Genomic DNA, 18,181 nt, shown 5'->3' with positions numbered 1-18,181 from the left:
CAGAACACGTTTTGTTTTCAATGTACAATGTTACAAGCAGCGGTTTGGAACAGTGATGGGAGCTTCCGTTTCAGCAGTCTGTGCGAATATTGCCTTAGAGGCTCTAGAAAATTCTGCGCTATGCTTGAACAAGACGGCCCCAAGATTTTTGTCTGCTACGTAGACGACTGTTTTTGTGTGATCCACTGCCGAGACGTAATGCCTTTAATTGAGCATCTAAACTCTTGTGTTCCAAGCATCCAGTTTACCATGGAACAGGAAAATAATGGACAGATCGCCTTCCTCGACGTACTTCTGAAACGGTCGGCCAAAGGATTTACAACCAGTGTCTATCGAAAGCCGACCCACACGGGTAGATACCTGGGGTTCGACTATAGGTCAAAAACGCTCCGCCACCGCTGCGCTCTTCTCACGCGCATCACGAATCTGCTCTGAGCCTGGTCTACGCAAGCAAGAGCTAGCCGTGGTAAGGAAGGACCTTCGCAGCAACGGCTACCTTTCAAAGCTTGTGAGGACGCAACAATTGCGGGCTTCAGTTGCTCCTCCGAAAGGGTTCCTCAAGAAGACAGGCAAAAACGCACTGCCGTCCCCTACACGCAAGGCATCAGTGAAGCTTTTGCAAGGGTGTTTGGCACATATGGCAATAAAATTGCACACGTGCCAACGAACAGGCTTCAGCAGAAGCTGGTATGCGTGAAGGACCCTTTAGAAAAATCAAGATTCCCCGGAGTTGCCTACAAAATTCCATGCAAGGATTGCAACGCATCCTACATAGGTGAAACTGGAAATTTTTAAAAGAAGAATTCAATAGCACCAGAACGATGTCAAAAAAGGCAATGCAAGCTGAAATGCCTTGGCGGATCATCACCTGGCTACTGACCATGTCATCGATTGGGATTCCGCATGCATAATCGCATCAGAGAAGCGCCTGTCGACACGACTACTTTTAGAATCAGTGCATATTCAACCAAGTAAAAACACGATTAACCGGTCGCGGGGTAATCTCCCCAAGATATACATGCGCACTCTGCGACACCAAACCTATAAATAATCGCTACCTTTCACCCCCCTTTCATTGTGATCAAGGGACCAGTAGGGGCCCCAAAACGTCTTTATTTGTTTATTTGTTTTTGACCAGGCGAGTGCCTGCTTGTATTTCATCAACACCGAACTAACCCGCCTGAATCACCACTTTATAGACATTGAGCAATTCTTTGAATTGGTTTATTGTAGCAAGCTGTCTTGTTTATTTCCTTATTTTATTGGCATTTCCTGTCTCATTTGAAATTGGGAGACCAGATAGCTTTTACTACGGGCCATGCACTGGTGAGAACAAATAATTGATTTCACTTTAAACAATTTTCAGTTCTGTTTTATTGCTCACCAGCCAATGACCTGAAATATCAGAGGCTCTTAAAACATATGCTGGCATTTCTTTCCTGCACTGTAGTACAACTAATCATGACTTTTATTATATTTTGTTCACAAATTGTAATATTTAGAAAGTATTCAGCTGAATGAAAATGTTATTTCAGAAGCATGCGCAATCAACAAGGCCTCAATGACTCTCACCACATGGTTCACTTGTTTCTGTCACAAATAACCTGATTACAGCCACATTCCACCCAAGACGAAGGTAACATACCCTCTGGGATGATGAATATTTAAAATGCCTTACGAGTAAGTGCTCAGCACATGAAATTGTGGCATTAAAATTAAAACAGGAGATCCCTCTGCGGCATCCTTCACTTGGGGCAGCGCTTGATCACAAACTTCGAGAAGCTGAAAAATGCTCCATGCGCCGCTCCAGCCAGCAGAAACAATGCAGGACGCAAGTTGGTAGGTGGACCGTTGGCATCCTGCGATTGTGAAGATTTTTATTTAGTAGATGCTCTTCTTTTTGTACCACTGTTTATTTCTCCTTTAACAAGCAGCTGAACTCCTGCAGGTTCTACGAATCATACAAGCATAATAAAATGCAGCAATGCCGAACCAGGGTTACCTCAATTTTTCTTTTCTAGGAATGAAAACAATGTAGGTAATCTATGCACAACTACAATCAAACCTTTCAATTTTTACCTACTTCACTCCTAACAAGCACACATACACGTTAGACATGTGAGCAAGCTGCTAAATTAATGCCCACAAACTTAATCAGGCATCAGAAATCGGCAGAGAACGACGTGTCACCTTTAAATGGCACTTTTTTCGTTCAAAACACGTAAATGGGCGAGAAAGATACATAATTATGAGTTGGTACCCTCATCTGGTATGGTTTTCAGGCAATGCTTACATCTCACTTCAGTACCTTCAGGTGGTGGAGATCTTCGAAAACTCATTGCGGGCAAGTGGGTTGTGTTCAAGCTCTCGTATCTTGCCAGCATATGCTGGATTCCAGCATTCCCAAATCAACGTGACGACCCAAATGTGGTGGATGCAAGAAAGAATAAGCACACGCCAAGGGAGTAGCCGAAGGTAGGGTAAGGGGAGGGGGGGGGGGCGGTGCCCCTCCCATAATGTTTTATGCCAAGGCTGGGGTGCAGTTTAAGCAGCCTGAAAAACCACCTAAAGTCACCTGCAGGCGCGGAACCTGCAGTTTTAAGGACATTCTTGCTCATATAAAGCTGACAACAAGGGCAATGTCAACGTCTGATCCATGCGCCCGCTCCAGATGCTGTACCTGTCAATATATACAGCCCGGCTGCATTTCGCGCCGGATGCACCGACAAGCACCGGGAACCTGCCGCGAGCCGATCGAAACAGCCCCACTGTTTCACTGGCGGAACAGCATGGCCGGGGAATGGCAAAACAGCAGGAAAAGCCTCATATAGGCTTGCATGTGGTCGGGAGCGTGTCATTCCTTGTCTTTACACTGATACAAAGTATAATCACATGACAGAGCATGTCGCTGTATTTTGTTCAGTCAACTATCAATCCTTGATATGTTTATTTTTCTACTGACATCGCATTTCATTGACTATTGCAGTTCCATAATTTCTGCTGCATAAAAAGCATTGCTCTGCCCATCTTGTATTTCCTCCACATCAACAAAACTACACAATTCTCCTTATTGCGGAGCTTTGTTTTTCTGGCACTATTCCACTGTTTCCTTGACCTCCCTTTAGAATCAGCATTCTGTATTTGCTTAACCGGAATTTTACTGAAGCCATGTCTGTTTCAATTTAACAGATAGAAATAACGAAATTTAATAAGAAACGTGCAACAAGCTCAACATTCAACAGCAGTGCAATAAGGTGTTCCGCTTAGCGCAAGTTCACTACTCACGTTACTAGCACAAAAAATAACAAAAGGCGATTACTTCAAGGAGCCATGAAGACAAAACAAAAGTTTATTTTATTCGAAAGATTAGGTGTTTCATAGTACCCCAAGCGCTTTTCCGGAAGCAGATGATGCTTTATTCACTGAGAAATAAGGCAATTTAAGCCAAAATTTTAAATCTCCCGCTAAAATTGCACATTTCGTCATGTGAACAATGGCGTCATACGAGCCGGTCTATGAAACATACTTAGTATGTAGACTCCATATAGCACCCACACGTGGGAGTCGACCGAGACGGCGGCCATTTTAAAAATACTAGTAAAACCTAGTGCACCCGCAGCCCTAGTCATGGAATCGCCTGATCCGGAGAACAAAACTCTCGCCGAGGAGCTCGGGCTTGCATTTAACAACCTTACACCACTTGAACGCTCAATGCTTCTAAGTGCACGAGCGGCAAGAGTTGTGGGATACGCGGTGGACGGGAAAGCGACCATTCCGCGATAGCCACAACAGACGAACGCCCAGCCGTCGGCACCGCTGCCTCGTCAGCCCCGTCGCGACGGATGAATACAGACTGGTACGTATGTGCCGTATTTTCAATTTTAGTAGCAGTATCGCTTATGCCAGTTGGCCGGTGTCGTGTATGGAAAGCCGTTCGCTCGAGCTCTCTGCTCCGACCAGAAAGATTTGAGCGTCAATGCGCGGTGTGTACGGCAATTTTTTTCCCCAAGGTCAGAGCGCTTTGGCGGCGATTTGACGAAGTCGGCGACGAGCGCCAGCTTGTCCGGGTCCCTGCCGTAATCACTTCCTTGGAAATGAAGCGAGCACACTCGTACTTCCTTTAGCTCTCTTTCTCATCCGTTTGCAAAGTTCACAAAACATAGCCACTTGCTTCGCCGAGATTCGTCGTTGGGCAGCACATGAAAGGAGATCTCACCGGCGGGGATGTCGCACTCCCTCGACGATTTGCCCGTACTACATGGGCATTTCAAAACACAGCAACGAAATTTCATTGTAAAGTGCTCGAACAAACCGAAGTTTTCAGTGGTTGTAAACTGTAAACGAGCTCGTAACGACAGCAGCAAGCCAACACGACCTCCATACCGAAACCTGTGCGACGAGTGGCACTATCTCGTTGCTGCTCTGTGTTCCTTACTCCCCTTGTTTCTACTTTTACCTTTCCTGGTTGGCGATATGACGGCCAACCTCCTGTGAAGGGATTACGATACCAAGCAAGGTCACGGCTGTGCGTGCTGGGACGGTTCGTTGGCCCCGAAGAGCTTTGAACCCGAAAATTCGTCTGCGCGATGGTGGCGACGGCGAGATGTCGAGTTCGGCTGGCGGTAGTTTCGTACGCATTGGCATACACGCTTGCGTGTTCGTTCGGAACTTCAACCATTTACTCCACCGTTCTTTGTCATAAAAAGAATGTGCAGTATGTTTCACGGGCATTTAGCTCGCTATGCAAACTGTAAGCCCTGCCTAACATGCGTTTGCTTTTGCCGGCCTCCGCAAATCGCAGGGCATTCTCGAGTGACATCATAGGTTTGTTGCGGAAAATGAGCTGGTGGGTCGCGTGATCATTTCCTTTTTTCCTAATTATGTAGCTTATTTGAGCGAAGTTTGCGTTATAAGTGGTGTCGTTATGGTTCTAACGAGGCAATCTTTCGAATGAACCAAACTTGTGTTTTCTCTTCATGGCTCCTTTAAGGACGAAGACGCACGTTTGCTAGCTTCACCGCCATAATATACGAATGCGCCGCATGTACAGTCCACTGCGATTCGAAGGTTGTCGCGGGAAAGCTACTCTTTCAAACGAAGCAGAAAGAACACCAGCTTTAGCAAATATTCCATGCAAGTTTCGTTATCGTCGGCGTAGATAAAGGGCAACCAAGTCCAAGTCTGTGCTTGATAACAACGAATGTACAGCTTGAAACCCAAAGGGTGGCAAGTCAGTCGTGCGGGCCATTGTTGTATCATGGAACAGCCAACAAGGGAGCGAAGAGTGCGAAATCTCGATTTTCATGGTTCCGAAACGAAACCGTGGGCTGGTGGCACGCTTGGCCGCTCAATGCTGGCGCGATAACCTTCAAATCGTGCTCGACTGTACTTCATAGCTGACAAGAAAACTTAATAGTCCCTTTTCTAAAGGAAAATCTAAAACATGAGAATCTTGATAGTAAACACCCAGTGTTGACCTGCACTGCCGCCCGACGAACTTCGGGGACCGCGCGTCACTCACGAGCGCACTCATGATCACGCTCACGAGCGTGGGTCCGCCTAACCACCTGCTCTGCGGACGAATGAATCGCCCGTGGTGTGCCCACAGACCAGCGAACGGCAATTTCGGTGATCATCATGATCATCACCATCTAAGCTCCTTAAGGTGGGCTTTACAGTTAGCATTGAGCATACACAAATCGCATGTTAAAGGGGTCGTGAAGAGAAAATGCATTTGTCTTTGATTAATTTTGTCTGCTTGAACGACCTTTTAAGAACATAAATCCCAAATATTTTCACAATTCATTGCTTCTGGAATTTAGGAGGCGCCGTTGGAATTCTCGTTTTGAGGCGCATCGCAAGCGACTATGCGCGTACGGGCGGTCGGCAGCGCAACTAGAATGACGTCATGTGAAGTACATTCCAGAGTTCAACGCAGTTCAATGTTCTTTGTGTATAATACTTTGCAAATCTGCAAACCCAATATTTTAAAAATAATGCCTCCTTTATTCGTTGCCAAAAAACAGTTTTCTATCCACGTGAGCGGTGTCGTGACCGCTTCAGTTGTCTGGCAACCATTGCAGCAGAACTCAGACCTACTGGGTGTTTGTACAGTTTGTAGCCAGTTTCACTGCCGAATTTCACGTTCTTTTGCCGAATTCTCTTCGGAATTTTATCTTTTTGTATGAAATGGCCCAAGACCGCTCAAGGAAAAAAAAAAAAAGTGCCCCATGTGCGATTCGAACTTGCGGCCTCCGGGCCAGCCCAACGTTACGGCCAGCCTAGTCGGACACTTTATCCACTACACTATCGCCGTTTTTTTTTTTTTTTTTTTTTGTAACAGTAACTTTATTTACAAATATACATACAGGGCCAGATCGCCGTGGGAAGCGCGCGCGCCGAAAAACTGCTGCATAAAAGCCTCTTCGCATTTGTAACCCAGAAGTCTGTCGTGTTTTCATAAATTCTAATCTACCCAGAGCTTTAACCGCCAACTTACTGTTGAGCGCTTCTGCAGTAAGCCAAAGCGGAGCGTATACAGTCAACAAAACAGCGTTAACAGCTTTGTTTATTGCAGGAAACAGGAAAGCAATCGTCGAACTGCGTGATGTTGGGACTCGGCGACTCGGCGCTGTATCGCTGCTTCTCGCTAGTTATTTTTGCGCTTGATGAGTGAATAATGAGTGGGTTTTAAGTTCCGACTACTCGAAGTTCCTTCGATAAACGTGTTTATGTAATAAACTCTTATTTTAAGCGTTCGGTCATGTATCTCGTCAGGTCAGAAGTTTCACGTTCGCGCAACTCACATTACAGGCTACGTGAGACAGACGTCGGCAAACTTGTGCAAGAATATCGGCTAGCAAAACGACAGTTTAGACTCGTGGAAAGCAGCGTAAACAGTTTACGAATGCCCAGTTTAGATTAAACGTGGTTACTTCTGCCTGCGCCACTCGCCGGTGTTGTTGACTGAAAGTTCGACCATGTTGATCAGTCGTATCAGAGATCAGACGTCTCCCGTTCAGTTGCAGGGCGAGTTTCATCATGGCGCCGATGTTGTAGCTTTATCTGACCCTTTGCAAGCCCGCCCTATGCCGACATATTGTGCAGACGAGGGAGAACTGTGATTGGCTGCTTACTGACTTACTGAAACGTCACTTCACGAGTTGAGGAGGAAAGCCTCGGTGAAACCGTAACTGCATTTATTTACCTATTTCCCGATATCGGACGACGAAACGGGTATGCATTGTTTGTTTATCAAGGTTCCACGGTTAAAAGCGCACACACAACACAGTTTTTTTGAAAATCTCTTCACGACCCCTTTAAAGTCAGTTATTTCAAGCTTCGTTTCCAAAACAACGCGCAAGATGCCTTGCCTACATATTTCCCCGTCCCATCTTTTGGTCGACCACGGCCCCCCTCCACCCCCTCCCCCCCGAAAAAAATTCCTGGCTACGCGCCTGGCACATGCCCAATCAGGAGTACGTTCAGCATGCACGTCGGTTGTTTAAAAAAAAGGGTGTAATGTATTGCTCAGACGACTCAATGCTTCCACGCATCTTGGAGCAGCAACGGCCTTAGCAGATGTGTTTGAGTGGTTTTCCTCTCTCATAACATCCACAGTGCTTTCAGGAAAAGCCCCAGGCCTTGCAATTAGCATGTTCCAGTTAAGAATAATGCAGCTGATACTTTACACTTTCAAATCTTTTTCTTTGTGGAAGGATGTTTCTTTATTGGCAGTACAGCACTAGCGTGCGTAAATCGCAGCCTTCAGAACCCCAATCAGGCCTCTGTAAATGGTACAGGCAGTTACATTAACTATTTGAAAAAGTGGACTGCAAGGACTGTCAATTCACATGATAAACATCCAGAAAATAGCTGAAAACAGAACTGGTAAGGCTTTATCGAAGACTAAACTACAAAGGTAATAACATTTTTGTGTCACCACCTAAGAAATATGGCTTCATCGTAAACATGACTAACACCAGGAAATTCGTATACATGGTGATTAACTGCTATGCCCACTTTATGATTTTGGGTGAAACTGAGTTTTCCGAAATTAACAATAAAGGTTGCCATTTAGCAGCTACATATTAGGTTATGCATGAAATACCAATAATTGTTACGGGGGCGAGAACTTGTACATTCAAGTGATCGAACATTATTCAAGTATGGTAGCCCACTGTGCTACCAAAACTGTTTGAAAACTTACGTTCTGGCGGCCAAACACTGTTGACAATGGTTGTGGCTCTTGTCCGGTTGAATGGAGGGACGTGATGTGCTCAGACCGTCCAGAGGTCTAAAACAGGATGACACATGATTACCACTCAGGCAAGAATGGAAATTATTGGGTGCACGAATGTTACAACTCGGGCAACACAACATTCAGCCAAAATCAATACCCGCGTACAGCGGCACCGTACACATGGTGAGGTGACTCGCCGCAAACGCAACGAAGCTTGCGAGGCGCGCACATTCGCTCGCAAACGATTTTCCTTCGCCATTTACAACACGGCACAAACGACAGCGGTGATTAACGAAGCCGTAAACGCTGCGCCGCACAAGTAGCCGCCCGTGTTCTGATAAACTACGCGTAAGACGTGGTTCGCAGTGGTGAACTCTGAAGCTGTTCAATATAGTGCTGCGGAATGGGAAACGTTACTGAGTTACTGAGCGCCACTGCGTTACTGAGCGCCACTGCGTTACAGAGCGCCAGTGCGTTCAGCGCTCAATGCAAGCACCACAATGTTCTTTCGCACATCGCCTTTCTAGAGACAAGCCCTCTAGGTTCAACCTAGCCAGTTCAGTTAAACAATTCACACACGCGGGCTCCTGTTAACGAATCCTTAAAGCGGCGATGGCAGCTACAAACGACAACCAGTGACAAGAAAGGCGGCAAATGTGACGAGACAGCTTACCTGACAGAGACCACGCAGAGGAGCGAGCGACGTTCAGGGGCAAGCGCCAAACTTAATTAGCCGTCTTAAGGTGGCAAAGTTGTTCTCAAATACTTCATCGCGAAGTCGAACCCGACAGGCATCACCGAAGACGACGAGGTGTCCAATTAATTATAATAACTGCGCTTGTTTAACCGCACGGTCGCACAGTAAACAATCTATGAAAGACGGGTCACGGGGTATCTGTTCCGGAATCCGGCCACGACGCCGCGCGCCGTACTCAGGGTACCGGCCGTTGGCAGGGAGTTGCGTAAACAAATTAAAACGACAACAATAAATAATTGCATCTTTTACTGAATATAACATAATCTTTAAGTTTATTATTTATTGTGTGTATTATAATAAAGAAGCTTAGATATTTAAAGTTTACAAACACAAAACGCGAACTGAAGCTTTTTGCGCTCGATTTGAACGTTAAAAAAAGCAGCAGATAGTAAGATAACACTGCGCAATGAAATTTGGCAGTGTTCTAGTGTAAGTAATCGTATTATTATTTGGCGCCTGTTTATTTAGCGCCCGATTTCATGCCCCTCCCTCCCCAACTTTTGTTTTCTTTTGATATCTGCCTTGTTCTCCAAAGTTGTTTCTGCAGGAGAAACTAGGTGGTCTGTTTATTGCATTTGTACACAATATTTACGGTCGCTAACAATAAGAATGGAATAAAATTGTAATTGCTAGTACGTTATAACTCCACTGAGCGACGAGAATGACTGTTGTCAGAGGGGGCTATGATTGTGCTGGTGGGGCAGGAGAAGAACAGGGAACGACGGAATGATGATACAGATGTCACAGTTCAAGGTTGTGCTGTGCTCCGTGGAAGGCTGTAGAAAACAAAAAGTGGGAGGGGTAGTGTTATTCTGTCGATGTCGTAATAAGCAAGGGCTGATATTTTTTCCTGTTTCAACGTCGGTGCTGCCGCTGCTTTTTATTGAATTTTGCAGCTTTTTTTTTTTTGCTTCTGAACATTTTTGACGAGGTTGGGAGGATGGTGCAATGGGGTGTCTTTTTGAAATTATATTGCATGCATGGCCTCAATCAATGAAGAGCTGAACACCTTTTCCTCACCCTTTCAACACCCTTCCAAAAAAAAGGGTGTTGAGGTTGGTCAACACCCTTTTTTTCACGCGAAAAGGGTGGAGAGCTACGAAAAAGGGTGTGGAGATTCAAGAAAAAGGGTGTAAGGGCCTCCCAACACCCTTTTTCAATTATTTTACACCTTTTTTGGCCAAAAGGGCGTAAAAAAGTTTAGTGTGATGAGTAGCGGTGCCGCCGTGCGAGCTACGTTAAGCCCGCCACGTGGCCGGAGTATTACCCTAAAATCAACCTTCCGTAGCTCGCGCGGCATGCGCGCTGCCTTCGTTAGTCTGGCCGCGACCTGCCTAAAGAACTTTGCCTGATTCTTAAATGGGCTGCGGCGGGCGCGGGAACGGACGCGACCGCGGCCGCGGAAGCGGCAGAAGAAGTGGGGACCGACTTACCACCGGCCGCTTCCTCCCCGGTCGTCCGCCGCCGCATCCTTCGCCTCGCTTCCTGCCATCTGCCTTCTCCGCCCTCCTTCGGTGTTGGATCTTCGCCGCCAACTATGACCGACATCCTCCCTTGCATGTAGTGGACTTGCATCGTTGGCGCTTACCGGTGGTTGCCGTCCCTCTCGAACTCGGGAACCTGGGTGGTTGTAGTAGCGGTGGTGGTGATGGTAGTAATAGTAGCATTGGTGTCCTCGATGTCGGTGTCCATGGAGGTGGACATCTCTCCTTCCAGGATGGTCTCCGTCTTCGCCGCAGCGGCCGTCAGGGAGGTGCCAGAAAGAAGATCGGTTTGCGCCAGTGGAAGGGGTGCGCTAGCGGCCACAGCCGCATCACACGCACTGTCCAGCATGGGGCACGTGCCGTCGGGCGCGAGGCTCGTGCCGTCGAGCATGGGGCCACCTCAGCGCTCTGCTCACGTGCTGCAAGCAGCCAGCGAAGCTCCTAGGCCTAACCCACCGAGTGGGCTAGAACTTGCCCAGTAAAGCGTCTACTCACGTGAAACGTCCGGGATTCGGTGTCGAGGTGTGCACTAGACAACCGCGCACTCAGAAATCACGCGTACATGAGCCTGAGATGAAAAAGACCATTGAAAAAGTCAAATTCACCGGAAACCGATGTGAGCGCATCTTCACTTTCCTCGCCCCCTGGCGGGAAAACCAGACACTGTTCGAGAGGTGGTCATTGTTGCACCTCAAAACCACGCTGCGGCGTTTTGAAAGAGGGTGACCCAAGGGGCTTCAGAGCCAAGACACGTCGACCTAAGGAAAATTTTTAGAGGAGGGCTTAGCTCGAAGCAGGGCATGGATAATCGCAAATAGCCTAGGAATGACAAAACTGATGACATCGTCTCGGTTAGACTGGTGTGCCGTATTGTCATGCTGTTTACGGTGTCATCACTGCGGCGACGGGGTTGATCTTTTAGGAGCGTCTGGCGTGTTCTGAGAAGATTTGGGAGGTGTCGTTTCTTTGGCTGCTTTGGCATAGGACTTGTTCGGAGGAGTGGGTAATTCCTTGAGGACGTCACCGACGTAAACACAGCCTCAGGGTTTGGTGGATATTTACATCAGTTGAGAGCTTTTTCCTGGATTTTCTCTAAAGTGCGAGCAGGAGTGGCAGCCTTTTTCTTGCGGAAAGCTTCATACCACGCGGGGTGACGTCCTCCCCAGTTCGCGCAGAGAGTTGGGTCCTGGAGGTACAGTGCTTGCATCGCATCTTATATTGCACTGGCCTTCTGCAGTTCTTGGCGATATGACCTTGCCGTTGGCATTTGAAACATTGCGTTGGTGATCCCATTTATTGTGTCACCTGAAAACTGCAGAAGCTGAGGAACACTCGTCCTGGCAGTGGTGAGCTGAATTTAAACTCTAGGATCACAGATCGTTGGCGTGATTCACTTACAGCACTGCCGTCATTAGGTCGGTAGGAGACCTGGTCGCGGGCGGATATTGCGCCTCGACTGCTTAGGTAGTTTCCAAGATGTTCATCCGTGTAATCGAGGGGCACACCTTCGATTCTCCAGCAAGTCGCCATGTAGGAGTGAGGTACACGAGTTTCGATGGTTATACCCGCGAGACTTGAGATCTGTAGAAGATGGTTCACAGCAGCAAAAGACGATACGGTGACCTAAAGGCTGCCGTGTTTGTTCAAACGATGAGTCAAGATTTTTTCCTGGGCGGCTTCCGCGACCTGCGCTGCCACGAATGTTAGGGTTGACTCTCCAGATTGAGCATCCTACTGCTGTCGGTTTAAATAACCGGAATTGCAGCGTTTCGTTTTTTTCTTGTACGTGACAGGAGTGAACGCTACCTGCTCCATTTCAACTACGTCGTCAGGAGAATCTGTACAGTACTCTGGAGCTGGGTCAACTGCATCCTTTTTCGAGGCTGGCGGACATTGAGTACCCGCAGAGATGTTGCATGACACAATAGATGAGGACCGGTGTGGCACGCTTCCGTTGAGGATTTTCATGATGGCGGCAAGGAGTAGAGATGATGGCAGTACCCCCCTTTGCCACAGGGTCCCCTCACTGCTCCGGGAGAGCCGCTTGAAGTTGGGGGCCCGCCTCCTGAGAATTGCTATAACGTTGGGAAGAGACAGCGCAGTAGAAGACGGCACTGAAGGCGTAACACATACAGGAAAAGCGAATAAATCGCAGAGCGGTTGTGGCAATCACGCTGCCCAACCGATCGTCGTCATCTTCTTCCCCCTCCCTTATCCCTGGCTTATAAACACAACACCTTAGTCACTGGCACACTGTGGTGGGCTCTTGTAGATGAGGAACAGCGTATATACTGTGGATAATGTGAGGTCCAAAAAAATGTTTCCGTTCGTAATATTGAGGATGGTTCAATCATTAGCTGCAAAAACAGCAATCCGGATTAGGGCCTCATTGGCCAGACACCAATAAAACCCAGATTTAGGTGCCGATGCCTCAAGCCAGGTGTAAGACGCATGGTCGAGAATTGTCTGATACGTAAATTGCAAAGTTTGTAGCCTATTTCAACCTGATCATTCAATTCCGTCAATACATGTTCGCCTCCTAGTGGCTCTGGTATGCTCGCTATGTAAATATATTTATATCATCAATGCTTCTGAATGGGTTTCGCCCATTGTTGTCGTTGACAAGAAAGATGGCAGCATCATGATTTGTGTTGACCTTCGGGAGCATAACAAGGCTATTGTACCAGACATCTTCCCGTTGCCTCATACAGAGGAACTTCTTCATGTTTGGTAGGGGCGACACACTTTGGCTTAGCGTCTGCGCCAGCGGCATTTCAGAAGATGATGGCCATATTTCTTGATGGCTGCCCTGGTGTGTTGTTCTACATTGATGATATGATAGTCTTTGGCCAGAACCTGGATGCTGGCCGGACATGCCAGAAAGCGGCCATAGACGGGCCGGTCTTCGGGCACACTTTCTGTGCCGCCTGAGATGGGGCTTTCTACTCTTTCTTTAACAACTAACATTTTGCATGTCCGGACGCTTACATTATCGCCATATCTTCACAGTCACCTACGGCAAAACAAGACAGTTGAAGTCATGTGCGCTTCTTAAGACAGCATCATGTTCTATGTCCCCGATTGTATTGCTCTCTCACTGATCCGGCTTCATTTCGCGCATGCGTGTGCAAATATTTTATAGCACTACCATTGTTTATCTTTCTCTGATGTTTGACCAGCTTGGCGGACTTGCTGAACTAAATTCAGGCGTCTTTTTTTTATTTTTTGTTTTTTTGACGATCTTGTTGTACTTACATTTTCCTTGCATTTTGGTGTTGGTATTAGCATTTGTATTTCTAGAAATGCGTATTTTTGAGTATAGGTTCCTATGTTGTACACCCAGGCCTTCCTATTTCGTTTAGTGTGTTTTGCCACTCATGGCCATTTAATTTTCAGCTATTTGTTTATTGCATATACGCAAGACTTTTCGTTATTCTATTAGCTTTGAGTGAAAGTTGCTACACCTGTTTTGATGTTTCTGTTTTAGTTGTCATTCTGAATTTTTTTCTGTGTTTTTTCCTCGTTATTGACGACCACTGTGTATTTATTTGATGTTTGTACACCCTTGACTCAACGCACTGCTTTAGGATGTCAGGTATCATAAATAAATAAATAAATAAATAAATAAATAAATAAATGACTACGTCTGCCGGACTTCGCCCAAACTGGGATGTCATCCGCGTAGATGGAGGGCTTGAGGATGGGGATCCGGGATAAACGCCGGGGCAGTGATGGCAGGGGAACGCTAAAACTGTGGAAAAAAGTGTAGCGCGGTAAAAGGTGTCCGATGTGAAATGGTAAGAGGTAACACGTGAACTTGTAAATAAATAGGTGGCAGTGCAATCGCCGTTGATATCGCGACTGTAATCGTACGCACAAATGCGGCACCCCGTTGATCCTAATGAGTGGAAAATGGGTGTATGACCAACGCGATTGAAGGCCTTTTCTAACTACAGAGATAGGATAGTGCGCAGCTGGACTCAGCTGAACATTGTAAACACATCCTTTTTGAATTGGATGATGAAACGCGAGTGTAGAATGTGTCGCAAGAAAACTATTTGGCAAGCTGACAGATGTACGACCTTAATTATTCCGCCGATTATATTTACTAGTCGGCGCAGTGCTACACTCACTACCGCCCCGGTTGCAGCTTCAGTTCCTCACTGCCCTTACAATACCGGTACATAATTTCGAAACTTGCCCGGTAATGCTTCCACATTCCCTACAATTTAAAAAGTGTATGGTCATACTCCTTACATTTTACTTTTGCATGCTCATACCGCTCTATCTATTCTGATGTCGAAACTGGTCTAAGCTAGCCCACTAATACCCTGCACTGCACCTAGGTAGAACGCACCAGCAATGTTTCCGATGTTGAAAAATCTGAATGAATCGTTATGGAATGGGGCTTCCATCGCAAGTGCTTTCTAATGTTTGAGGAGCCGTCTTTTCATGAATGTAATCTAACGTATGTTATAGACTTGCCGGCTACGAACACATTCAGAAACACGAAATTCCGTGGCAACCCCAAAAGAGAGCCGAAATCAGCTGTGCATTTTCGGCTGATTGTTATTCAAAAATCTGAGCAAAAAAGCCGACCCATTTCAATCAGAAAAATTTTGGCTCGTAAGAATGCGATGTTCAGAATTTTTACAAATTCTTTTTTTAAGAAACGAGATACACAAAGTGGATCAGGCGAATGCTGAACTCGTGGAAGCGGAGTGTTTGTTCACAAAATCTGATGCGTGAATAATATTTAAATGGCTTCTTCTTCATCTTCACATAAAGGGCGCGTGTAGGTGACGGCGGCGAGGGTTGCCGTATGATAATTTGCGAACCTACTACGACATCACCAGCTGCTGGCAGTACATCAATGTCTCTGTGGCCTACCAAAATCAGAGAAAATGTAATTCCGCTTGTTATGCCCAAGCAATAGTTTTTGGAAACTTGTATAACAAGAATTGTAATGATAAACTAGTCAAGTGCTTTGCATCAATAAATTTCTGGAATTAACTATTCCTTACACATTAAAACTGCCACAACACCTAAGAAGCGCTACTTCGAGGTTTGAATTTGAAAGCGACAATTTAAAGTTTATCACCGCTGAGTGTTTAATTGACGGGTGGAGAGAATATTGAACAGAGGGGATTGCCTAAATTTCTAAATGCTCCCTGGCGTCTCAGCGACAGAATTAGAGTCGCCTGAAGTGCGAAACCTCCAGCCACGAGAGAAAAAACCTAAGAGCTGCCCTTCCCGCCATCACGCCAATGAGCCTCTGTTCATACTTTAACCTATTTATCAAGTATTTATGTTTTTACGTGTTTTATCTTGACACCAACCCTAATAACTTCAAGAGCCCTTAGGCTGCTAGAGAAATGAACGACTTTACAATTATCACTGTTACTGAAAAAATGTACCATCCCGACTTCTCCCGGGCGGGAAGCTGGGTTTGACTAAACTGCAGCAGTAACGCATTCGTTGCACTTTCTAGTTGCAGATTCGGTGATTTCACCTGTTATGGGGTGCACCAGCGGCAGGGGATCTGCGCCACGGGTCTGGAACCCTATTATCACATTGCTGAAGGGCAGGAGTCTTCATAATGAAGGTAATAACACTTTTTTTTTTGGTGGTGGTTCACATTTTATGAAGGGCTGAAAGGAGATGGCAGTAAAAATGTTAGAATAAATAACAGAAACAAACAATAGCTTCCTCAGGATATTGACATCAGTAAAACTCAATGACTATACCGAAGCGTCAAAGGCGAGAACCTTCAGCTGAGAGGAATAGACTAAGCAATATGTGACTATTTGCAACATTCGGTTAACGTCATCAGTCTCGAAATTAAGCAAACCACGAAGTGCTGAAGTTATGAAGGTTCTGAGCATTTGGGGGTTCTAAAGCAGCGGCTAGAAGAATCAGTTTCATCATCATAGAATTCATTACAAATATGTAAAAACCACTGATTTAAATTATAAAACCAGGTAGATGTGCATGGCAGAAACACGCATAAACTATTGATTGGGTGCTTTGATTTTTAGTTGACTAAATTTCGAAAATCGGCTTCCCTCAAAATTTTAAAACAACCGTAGTTGCAGAAAAACAGAAAAGCCCAGGCTCTGCTAAAGGTAGTTAAATATTCCGGCGTATATCTTTGCCTTTGGTTGCCTCACCATTGTACTGTCGTCTCCGACCACGCGTATTTCTGTTTGCGGTAATTTCTGTTTCGTCTGTGCAACATTACGTGTTCGTTTGAGTAGAAGAAATGCTCCGAGCCTAAAGTTAGTTAAAACCGCTAGGCGATTGCTTCCGCGGCCAGTGTTGAGATTGTGCATTTCAGCGTATACGTTGTTTGACGCCGCGCAGCCGTAGTCTGAGCAGTATTTTTTTGTCTTTTAGTTTACTCTAGTTTTTACGCACTCCTTGCGGAAACTCAGGGGAATTTCTAAGAACGAAGAGGGAACTTTTTCACAGAGGAATAGCGGCAGAGCCTAAAGTTCCTAAAAACGATTTAACGGTGGCCTTTATCATTATCATGTGTACTTAGGTTAAGCATTTTGCGCGCTGTCATGTTTGTGCCTCCTCGTAATATCGTACCAGATAATACCAGATAATGGCATTAGTGAACGTGTGCAGATATTTTTTTTTGTCAATAACCGTGATGCCAGCTGAGCTGTACCGCCTAACAAGGGCACATAATGCCTAATATCACCAAACTCACTCAAAATCATCATAGATTGTATGCAACCAATGCACTGGAATAAGATCCTTGCCACACAACATGCACATTTACCTGACCAGACTTTTGTGAACTTCTTCAAGACAATGTATTTCGAATCATTCCAATTCAGAAAATAAAAATAAAGAATATAATTCCGCATATTGAAAATAAAATTCAAAGACGGAAACGTAAGCACCCACTGTTGAAATATCGAGAAATATTTCTCCTTACAAACTATAAAGGCTCCATACCAAGCTTTGCTCCCAATGATAATGTGTTCCCGATTGGAAAAGGGGGTATAAATAAGAAGGTGTGTTGTCGGTTTTAGTAAACTTAGATAACAGGAACACACCCGGGCGTGGATGAAATCGCTAACGCATTTTTTTTCTCTTACTTAGAATGGTTCATTGAACATTAACGCCTAATTTTATGAATTGGTCGCTTCCGCTTAAGTTCCTGCTAATTGTAAGTGCGCTGAAATAACATTCATCCCCAAAGGAACTTAAATTCGCTCCATGATAATTTCATACGGAGCCATGTGTAAAAGCACTTGAACTCGACATACACAAAATGATCTCTATTCATTGAGCAGAAAGGCAGTATAAATTCTCGAAATCACGGGTTCTATCAGAGCCTGTCAACTATATTTTGCATAGGTGACACCATTCATGATTTCTGTATAATATCACGTAAAAAAGATCAAGCACAGACAATCGTTTCAAAGTTTAAAGGACAATAAATAAATTTTTCTTCGAAGTCAGCTAAACCCGCAAATCGGAACTAGGTCAAATATAGGTGTGGTGGCAAAAAAACAACCTTGCAACTTTCCCTTCCCACAGTTGTTCCATTAAACATTTTCAGATGAAGCTGCAAAACGCGGATGCATATCATATTTTGCATCGAAAACCAGCCAGATCGAGTTGTGGTACTGAAGAAAATGGGCCAGATCTATTTTCCCGAAGGGAGTATACCTTAGCCGT

The 18,181-nt window shown here is 45.6% G+C and overlaps 1 long non-coding RNA gene across 1 annotated transcript; it reads right to left on the bottom strand.

The window, feature by feature from the left end:
• Positions 1–1,726: 1,726 nt before the first annotated feature.
• LOC144145035 (uncharacterized) lies at positions 1,727–8,999 on the bottom strand. The gene is made up of 3 exons (XR_013317403.1): positions 8,916–8,999; positions 8,210–8,296; positions 1,727–1,859 (listed from the first exon to the last, which is right to left on the bottom strand). It is a non-coding gene; the product is annotated as an uncharacterized LOC144145035 (long non-coding RNA).
• Between the last annotated feature and the right edge of the window lie 9,182 nt (positions 9,000–18,181).

This window comes from Haemaphysalis longicornis, unplaced genomic scaffold (genome assembly GCF_048455015.1).
Source record: "Haemaphysalis longicornis isolate Haplotype H1 unplaced genomic scaffold, Haemaphysalis longicornis Haplotype H1 scaffold_7, whole genome shotgun sequence".
Taxonomy (NCBI): domain Eukaryota; kingdom Metazoa; phylum Arthropoda; class Arachnida; order Ixodida; family Ixodidae; genus Haemaphysalis; species Haemaphysalis longicornis.
Note: the sequence above shows the minus strand (reverse complement) of the source record. Positions and strands in the feature narration are given on the sequence as shown.